Source organism: Schistocerca gregaria, unplaced genomic scaffold, assembly GCF_023897955.1.
Source record: "Schistocerca gregaria isolate iqSchGreg1 unplaced genomic scaffold, iqSchGreg1.2 ptg000387l, whole genome shotgun sequence".
Lineage (NCBI taxonomy): Eukaryota > Metazoa > Arthropoda > Insecta > Orthoptera > Acrididae > Schistocerca > Schistocerca gregaria.
Genome location: NW_026061829.1, coordinates 6,742,001 through 6,752,149, shown reverse-complemented (window position 1 = coordinate 6,752,149; position 10,149 = coordinate 6,742,001).

Here is a 10,149-nt window from a genome sequence, read left to right as displayed (position 1 = left end):
GGTATGCTGAGACACTACAAGCAGCATAGTAGAACACAGATGAAGCTTCTAAGTTGATGTAATAGCCAGTAAGAAGTAGTACAATTCAAGTTTTAGGTATCGATTATTGACTTTTTAGCTAGCTTTGGTGCCTTGGACATGAGCTATAACCTTAAGATTCAGCATGAAAGGAGGACTAGCAGCCGAGTATCACGGGAGAATGTGAAAAGTGTTCATATGTAGTAAAAACCTGAGAAATTCGTCCGTTTTCGTCATTTGTTATCGAATCGACTTAAAGCCAGATCGTCACATTGGCCGCTCTGCTCTCGGAAACGGTTGTACTTATCGTCTGCAAAGCTATGTCGCTTGTTGCCGTAGGCGGAAACAGGAAAAGCACCATAGTAGAACACAGATGAAGCTTCTAAGTTCTGTAATAGAAAGTAAGAAGTAGTCCAATTCAAGTTTTAGGTATCGATTATTGACTTTTTAGCTGGCTTTGGTGCCTTGGACATGAGCTAGGACCTTAAGATGCTGCATGAAAGGAGGACTAGCAGCCGAGTAGCACGGGAGAATGTGAAAAGTGTTCATATGTAGTAAAAACCTGAGAAATTCGTCCGTTTTCGTCATTTGTTATCGAATCGACTTAAAGCCAGATCGTCACATTGGCCGCTCTTCTCTCTGAAACGCTTGTACTTATCGTCTGCAAAGCTATGTCGCGTGCTGCGGTATGCGGAGACACTAAATGCACCATAGTAGAACACAGATGAAGCTTCTAAGTTGATGTAATAGCCAGTAAGAAGTAGTAGAATTCAAGTTTTAGGTATCCATTATTGACTTTTTAGCTGGCTTTGGTGCCTTGGACATGAGCTAAGACATTAAGATTCTGCATGAAAGGAGGACTAGCAGCCGAGTTGCACGGGAGAATGTGAAAAGTGTTCATATGTAGTAAAAACCTGGGAAATTCGTCCGTTTTCGTCATTTGTTATCGAATCGACTTAAAGCCACATCGTCTTATTGGCCGCTCTTCTCTCTGAACCCTTGTACTTATCGTCTGCAAAGCTATGTCGCATGCTGCGGTATGCTGAGACACTACAAGCAGCATAGTAGAACACAGATGAAGCTTCTAAGTTGATGTAATAGCCAGTAGGAAGTAGTACAATTCAAGTTTTAGGTATCGATTATTGACTTTTTAGCTAGCTTTGGTGCCTTGGACATGAGCTAGGACCTTAAGATTCTGCATGAAAGGAGGACTAGCAGCCGAGTAGCACGGGAGAATGTGAAAAGTGTTCATATGTAGTAAAAACCTGAGAAATTCGTCCGTTTTCGTCATTTGTTATCGAATCGACTTAAAGCCAGATCGTCACATTGGCCGCTCTTCTCTCTGAAACGCTTGTACTTATCGTCTGCAAAGCTATGTCGCATGCTGCGGTATGCTGAGACACTACAGGCAACATAGTAAAACACAGATGAAGCTTCTAAGTTGATGTAATAGCCAGTAAGAAGTAGTACAATTCAAGTTTTAGGTATCGATTATTGACTTTTTAGCTGGCTTTGGTGCCTTGGACATGAGCTAGGACCTTAAGATTCTGCATGAAAGGAGGACTAGCAGCCGAGTTGCAGGGGAGAACGTAAGAAGTGTTCATATGAAGTAAAAACCTGAGAAATCCGTCCGTTTTCGTCATTTGTTATCGAATCGACGTAAAGCCAGATCGTCACATTGGCCGCTCTGCTCTCGGAAACGGTTGTACTTATCGTCTGCAAAGCTATGTCGCGTGCTGCGGTATGTGGAGACACTAAAAGCACTATAGTAGAACACAGATGAAGCTTCTAAGTTGATGTAATAGCTAGTAAGTAGTAGTAGAATTCAAGTTTTAGGTATTGAATATTGACTTTTTAGCTGGCTTTGGTGCCTTGGACATGAGCTAGGACCTTAAGATTCTGCATGAAAGGAGGACTAGCAGCCGAGATGCACGGGAGTATGTGAAAAGTGTTCATATGTAGTAAAAACCTGAGAAATCCGTCCGTTTTCGTCATTTGTTATCTAATCTACTTAAAGACAGATCGTCACATTGGCCGCTCTGCTCTCGGAAACGGTTGTACTTATCGTCTGCAAAGCTATGTCGCGTGTTGCCGTAGGCGGAAACAGGAAAAGCACCATAGTAGAACACAGATAAAGCTTCTAAGTTGATGTAATAGCGAGTAAGAAGTAGTCCAATTCAAGTTTTAGGTATCGATTATTGACTTTTTAGCTGGCTTTGGAGCCTTGGACATGAGCTAGGACCTTAAGATTCTGCATGAAAGGAGGACTAGCAGCCGAGTAGCACGGGAGAATGTGAAAAGTGTTCATATGTAGTAAAAACCTGAGAAATTCGTCCGTTTTCGTCATTTGTTATCGAATCGACTTAAAGCCAGATCGTCACATTGGCCGCTCTTCTCTCTGAAACGGTTGTACTTATCGTCTACAAAGCTATGTCGCGTGCTGCGGTATGCGGATACACTAAAATCACCATAGTAGAACACAGATGGAGCTACTAAGTTGATGTAATAGCCAGTAAGAAGTAGTACAATTCAAGTTTTAGGTATCGATTATTGACTTTTTAGCTAGCTTTGGTGCCTTGGACATGAGCTAGGACCTTAAGATTCTGCATGAAAGGAGGACTAGCAGCCGAGTAGCACGGGAGAATGTGAAAAGTGTTCATATGTAGTAAAAACCTGGGAAATTCGTCCGTTTTCGTCATTTGTTATCGAATCGACTTAAAGCCACATCGTCTTATTGGCCGCTCTTCTCTCTGAAACGCTTGTACTTATCGTCTGCAAAGCTATGTCGCATGCTGCGGTATGCTGAGACGCTACAAGCAGCATAGTAGAACACAGATGAAGCTTCTAAGTTGATGTAATAGCCAGTAAGAAGTAGTACAATTCAGGTTTTACGTATCGATTATTGACTTTTTAGCTAGCTTTGGTGCCTTGGACATGAGCTAGGACCTTAAGATTCTGCATGAAAGGAGGACCAGCAGCCGAGTAGCACGGGAGAATGTGAAAAGTGATCATATGTAGTAAAAACCTGAGAAATTCGTCCGTTTTCGTCATTTGTTATCGAATTGACTTATAGCCAGATCGTCACATTGGCCGCTCTTCTCTCTGAAACGCTTGTACTTATCGTCTGCAAAGCTATGTCGCATGCTGCGGTATGCTGAGACACTACAAGCAGCATAGTAGAACACAGATGAAGCTTCTAAGTTGATGTAATAGCCAGTAAGAAGTAGTACAATTCAAGTTTTAGGTATCGATTATTGACTTTTTAGCTAGCTTTGGTGCCTTGGACATGAGCTATAACCTTAAGATTCAGCATGAAAGGAGGACTAGCAGCCGAGTAGCACGGGAGAATGTGAAAAGTGTTCATATGTAGTAAAAACCTGAGAAATTCGTCCGTTTTCGTCATTTGTTATCGAATCGACTTAAAGCCAGATCGTCACATTGGCCGCTCTGCTCTCGGAAACGGTTGTACTTATCGTCTGCAAAGCTATGTCGCTTGTTGCCGTAGGCGGAAACAGGAAAAGCACCATAGTAGAACACAGATGAAGCTTCTAAGTTGATGTAATAGAAAGTAAGAAGTAGTCCAATTCAAGTTTTAGGTATCGATTATTGACTTTTTAGCTGGCTTTGGTGCCTTGGACATGAGCTAGGACCTTAAGATGCTGCATGAAAGGAGGACTAGCAGCCGAGTAGCACGGGAGAATGTGAAAAGTGTTCATATGTAGTAAAAACCTGAGAAATTCGTCCGTTTTCGTCATTTGTTATCGAATCGACTTAAAGCCAGATCGTCACATTGGCCGCTCTTCTCTCTGAAACGCTTGTACTTATCGTCTGCAAAGCTATGTCGCGTGCTGCGGTATGCGGAGACACTAAATGCACCATAGTAGAACACAGATGAAGCTTCTAAGTTGATGTAATAGCCAGTAAGAAGTAGTAGAATTCAAGTTTTAGGTATCCATTATTGACTTTTTAGCTGGCTTTGGTGCCTTGGACATGAGCTAAGACATTAAGATTCTGCATGAAAGGAGGACTAGCAGCCGAGTTGCACGGGAGAATGTGAAAAGTGTTCATATGTAGTAAAAACCTGGGAAATTCGTCCGTTTTCGTCATTTGTTATCGAATCGACTTAAAGCCACATCGTCTTATTGGCCGCTCTTCTCTCTGAACCCTTGTACTTATCGTCTGCAAAGCTATGTCGCATGCTGCGGTATGCTGAGACACTACAAGCAGCATAGTAGAACACAGATGAAGCTTCTAAGTTGATGTAATAGCCAGTAGGAAGTAGTACAATTCAAGTTTTAGGTATCGATTATTGACTTTTTAGCTAGCTTTGGTGCCTTGGACATGAGCTAGGACCTTAAGATTCTGCATGAAAGGAGGACTAGCAGCCGAGTAGCACGGGAGAATGTGAAAAGTGTTCATATGTAGTAAAAACCTGAGAAATTCGTCCGTTTTCGTCATTTGTTATCGAATCGACTTAAAGCCAGATCGTCACATTGGCCGCTCTTCTCTCTGAAACGCTTGTACTTATCGTCTGCAAAGCTATGTCGCATGCTGCGGTATGCTGAGACACTACAGGCAGCATAGTAAAACACAGATGAAGCTTCTAAGTTGATGTAATAGCCAGTAAGAAGTAGTACAATTCAAGTTTTAGGTATCGATTATTGACTTTTTAGCTGGCTTTGGTGCCTTGGACATGAGCTAGGACCTTAAGATTCTGCATGAAAGGAGGACTAGCAGCCGAGTTGCAGGGGAGAACGTAAGAAGTGTTCATATGAAGTAAAAACCTGAGAAATCCGTCCGTTTTCGTCATTTGTTATCGAATCGACGTAAAGCCAGATCGTCACATTGGCCGCTCTGCTCTCGGAAACGGTTGTACTTATCGTCTGCAAAGCTATGTCGCGTGCTGCGGTATGTGGAGACACTAAAAGCACTATAGTAGAACACAGATGAAGCTTCTAAGTTGATGTAATAGCTAGTAAGTAGTAGTAGAATTCAAGTTTTAGGTATTGAATATTGACTTTTTAGCTGGCTTTGGTGCCTTGGACATGAGCTAGGACCTTAAGATTCTGCATGAAAGGAGGACTAGCAGCCGAGATGCACGGGAGTATGTGAAAAGTGTTCATATGTAGTAAAAACCTGAGAAATCCGTCCGTTTTCGTCATTTGTTATCTAATCTACTTAAAGACAGATCGTCACATTGGCCGCTCTGCTCTCGGAAACGGTTGTACTTATCGTCTGCAAAGCTATGTCGCGTGTTGCCGTAGGCGGAAACAGGAAAAGCACCATAGTAGAACACAGATAAAGCTTCTAAGTTGATGTAATAGCGAGTAAGAAGTAGTCCAATTCAAGTTTTAGGTATCGATTATTGACTTTTTAGCTGGCTTTGGAGCCTTGGACATGAGCTAGGACCTTAAGATTCTGCATGAAAGGAGGACTAGCAGCCGAGTAGCACGGGAGAATGTGAAAAGTGTTCATATGTAGTAAAAACCTGAGAAATTCGTCCGTTTTCGTCATTTGTTATCGAATCGACTTAAAGCCAGATCGTCACATTGGCCGCTCTTCTCTCTGAAACGGTTGTACTTATCGTCTACAAAGCTATGTCGCGTGCTGCGGTATGCGGATACACTAAAATCACCATAGTAGAACACAGATGGAGCTACTAAGTTGATGTAATAGCCAGTAAGAAGTAGTACAATTCAAGTTTTAGGTATCGATTATTGACTTTTTAGCTAGCTTTGGTGCCTTGGACATGAGCTAGGACCTTAAGATTCTGCATGAAAGGAGGACTAGCAGCCGAGTAGCACGGGAGAATGTGAAAAGTGTTCATATGTAGTAAAAACCTGGGAAATTCGTCCGTTTTCGTCATTTGTTATCGAATCGACTTAAAGCCACATCGTCTTATTGGCCGCTCTTCTCTCTGAAACGCTTGTACTTATCGTCTGCAAAGCTATGTCGCATGCTGCGGTATGCTGAGACGCTACAAGCAGCATAGTAGAACACAGATGAAGCTTCTAAGTTGATGTAATAGCCAGTAAGAAGTAGTACAATTCAGGTTTTACGTATCGATTATTGACTTTTTAGCTAGCTTTGGTGCCTTGGACATGAGCTAGGACCTTAAGATTCTGCATGAAAGGAGGACCAGCAGCCGAGTAGCACGGGAGAATGTGAAAAGTGATCATATGTAGTAAAAACCTGAGAAATTCGTCCGTTTTCGTCATTTGTTATCGAATTGACTTATAGCCAGATCGTCACATTGGCCGCTCTTCTCTCTGAAACGCTTGTACTTATCGTCTGCAAAGCTATGTCGCATGCTGCGGTATGCTGAGACACTACAAGCAGCATAGTAGAACACAGATGAAGCTTCTAAGTTGATGTAATAGCCAGTAAGAAGTAGTACAATTCAAGTTTTAGGTATCGATTATTGACTTTTTAGCTAGCTTTGGTGCCTTGGACATGAGCTATAACCTTAAGATTCAGCATGAAAGGAGGACTAGCAGCCGAGTAGCACGGGAGAATGTGAAAAGTGTTCATATGTAGTAAAAACCTGAGAAATTCGTCCGTTTTCGTCATTTGTTATCGAATCGACTTAAAGCCAGATCGTCACATTGGCCGCTCTGCTCTCGGAAACGGTTGTACTTATCGTCTGCAAAGCTATGTCGCTTGTTGCCGTAGGCGGAAACAGGAAAAGCACCATAGTAGAACACAGATGAAGCTTCTAAGTTGATGTAATAGAAAGTAAGAAGTAGTCCAATTCAAGTTTTAGGTATCGATTATTGACTTTTTAGCTGGCTTTGGTGCCTTGGACATGAGCTAGGACCTTAAGATGCTGCATGAAAGGAGGACTAGCAGCCGAGTAGCACGGGAGAATGTGAAAAGTGTTCATATGTAGTAAAAACCTGAGAAATTCGTCCGTTTTCGTCATTTGTTATCGAATCGACTTAAAGCCAGATCGTCACATTGGCCGCTCTTCTCTCTGAAACGCTTGTACTTATCGTCTGCAAAGCTATGTCGCGTGCTGCGGTATGCGGAGACACTAAATGCACCATAGTAGAACACAGATGAAGCTTCTAAGTTGATGTAATAGCCAGTAAGAAGTAGTAGAATTCAAGTTTTAGGTATCCATTATTGACTTTTTAGCTGGCTTTGGTGCCTTGGACATGAGCTAAGACATTAAGATTCTGCATGAAAGGAGGACTAGCAGCCGAGTTGCACGGGAGAATGTGAAAAGTGTTCATATGTAGTAAAAACCTGGGAAATTCGTCCGTTTTCGTCATTTGTTATCGAATCGACTTAAAGCCACATCGTCTTATTGGCCGCTCTTCTCTCTGAACCCTTGTACTTATCGTCTGCAAAGCTATGTCGCATGCTGCGGTATGCTGAGACACTACAAGCAGCATAGTAGAACACAGATGAAGCTTCTAAGTTGATGTAATAGCCAGTAGGAAGTAGTACAATTCAAGTTTTAGGTATCGATTATTGACTTTTTAGCTAGCTTTGGTGCCTTGGACATGAGCTAGGACCTTAAGATTCTGCATGAAAGGAGGACTAGCAGCCGAGTAGCACGGGAGAATGTGAAAAGTGTTCATATGTAGTAAAAACCTGAGAAATTCGTCCGTTTTCGTCATTTGTTATCGAATCGACTTAAAGCCAGATCGTCACATTGGCCGCTCTTCTCTCTGAAACGCTTGTACTTATCGTCTGCAAAGCTATGTCGCATGCTGCGGTATGCTGAGACACTACAGGCAGCATAGTAAAACACAGATGAAGCTTCTAAGTTGATGTAATAGCCAGTAAGAAGTAGTACAATTCAAGTTTTAGGTATCGATTATTGACTTTTTAGCTGGCTTTGGTGCCTTGGACATGAGCTAGGACCTTAAGATTCTGCATGAAAGGAGGACTAGCAGCCGAGTTGCAGGGGAGAACGTAAGAAGTGTTCATATGAAGTAAAAACCTGAGAAATCCGTCCGTTTTCGTCATTTGTTATCGAATCGACGTAAAGCCAGATCGTCACATTGGCCGCTCTGCTCTCGGAAACGGTTGTACTTATCGTCTGCAAAGCTATGTCGCGTGCTGCGGTATGTGGAGACACTAAAAGCACTATAGTAGAACACAGATGAAGCTTCTAAGTTGATGTAATAGCTAGTAAGTAGTAGTAGAATTCAAGTTTTAGGTATTGAATATTGACTTTTTAGCTGGCTTTGGTGCCTTGGACATGAGCTAGGACCTTAAGATTCTGCATGAAAGGAGGACTAGCAGCCGAGATGCACGGGAGTATGTGAAAAGTGTTCATATGTAGTAAAAACCTGAGAAATCCGTCCGTTTTCGTCATTTGTTATCTAATCTACTTAAAGACAGATCGTCACATTGGCCGCTCTGCTCTCGGAAACGGTTGTACTTATCGTCTGCAAAGCTATGTCGCGTGTTGCCGTAGGCGGAAACAGGAAAAGCACCATAGTAGAACACAGATAAAGCTTCTAAGTTGATGTAATAGCGAGTAAGAAGTAGTCCAATTCAAGTTTTAGGTATCGATTATTGACTTTTTAGCTGGCTTTGGAGCCTTGGACATGAGCTAGGACCTTAAGATTCTGCATGAAAGGAGGACTAGCAGCCGAGTAGCACGGGAGAATGTGAAAAGTGTTCATATGTAGTAAAAACCTGAGAAATTCGTCCGTTTTCGTCATTTGTTATCGAATCGACTTAAAGCCAGATCGTCACATTGGCCGCTCTTCTCTCTGAAACGGTTGTACTTATCGTCTACAAAGCTATGTCGCGTGCTGCGGTATGCGGATACACTAAAATCACCATAGTAGAACACAGATGGAGCTACTAAGTTGATGTAATAGCCAGTAAGAAGTAGTACAATTCAAGTTTTAGGTATCGATTATTGACTTTTTAGCTAGCTTTGGTGCCTTGGACATGAGCTAGGACCTTAAGATTCTGCATGAAAGGAGGACTAGCAGCCGAGTAGCACGGGAGAATGTGAAAAGTGTTCATACGTAGTAAAAACCTGGGAAATTCGTCCGTTTTCGTCATTTGTTATCGAATCGACTTAAAGCCACATCGTCTTATTGGCCGCTCTTCTCTCTGAAACGCTTGTACTTATCGTCTGCAAAGCTATGTCGCATGCTGCGGTATGCTGAGACGCTACAAGCAGCATAGTAGAACACAGATGAAGCTTCTAAGTTGATGTAATAGCCAGTAAGAAGTAGTACAATTCAGGTTTTACGTATCGATTATTGACTTTTTAGCTGTCTTTGGTGCCTTGGACATGAGCTAGTACCTTAAGATTCTGCATGAAAGGAGGACTAGCAGCCGAGTTGCACGGGAGAATGTGAAAAGTGTTCATATGTAGTAAAAACCTTAGAAATCCATCCGTTTTCGTCATTTCTCATCGAATCGACTTAAAGCCAGATCGTCACATTGGCCGCTCTTCTCTCTGAAACGGTTGTACTTATCGTCTGCAAAGCTATGTCGCGTGCTGCGGTATGTGGAGACACTAAAAGCGCTATAGTAGAACACAGATGAAGCTTCTAAGTTGATGTAATAGCCAGTAAGTAGTAGTAGAATTCAAGTTTTAGGTATTGAATATTGACTTTTTAGGTGTCTTTGGTGCCTTGGACATGAGCTAGGACCTTAAGATTCTGCATGAAAGGAGGACTAGCAGCCGAGTTGCAGGGGAGAACGTAAGAAGTGTTCATATGAAGTAAAAACCTGAGAAATCCGTCCGTTTTCGTCATTTGTTATCGAATCGACGTAAAGCCAGATCGTCACATTGGCCGCTCTGCTCTCGGAAACGGTTGTACTTATCGTCTGCAAAGCTATGTCGCGTGTTGCCATAGGCGGAAACAGGAAAAGCACCATAGTAGAACACAGATGAAGCTTCTAAGTTGATGTAATAGCGAGTAAGAAGTAGTCCAATTCAAGTTTTAGGTATCGATTATTGACTTTTTAGCTAGCTTTGGTGCCTTGGACATGAGCTATAACCTTAAGATTCAGCATGAAAGGAGGACTAGCAGCCGAGTAGCACGGGAGAATGTGAAAAGTGTTCATATGTAGTAAAAACCTGAGAAATTCGTCCGTTTTCGTCATTTGTTATCGAATCGACTTAAAGCCAGATCGTCACATTGGCCG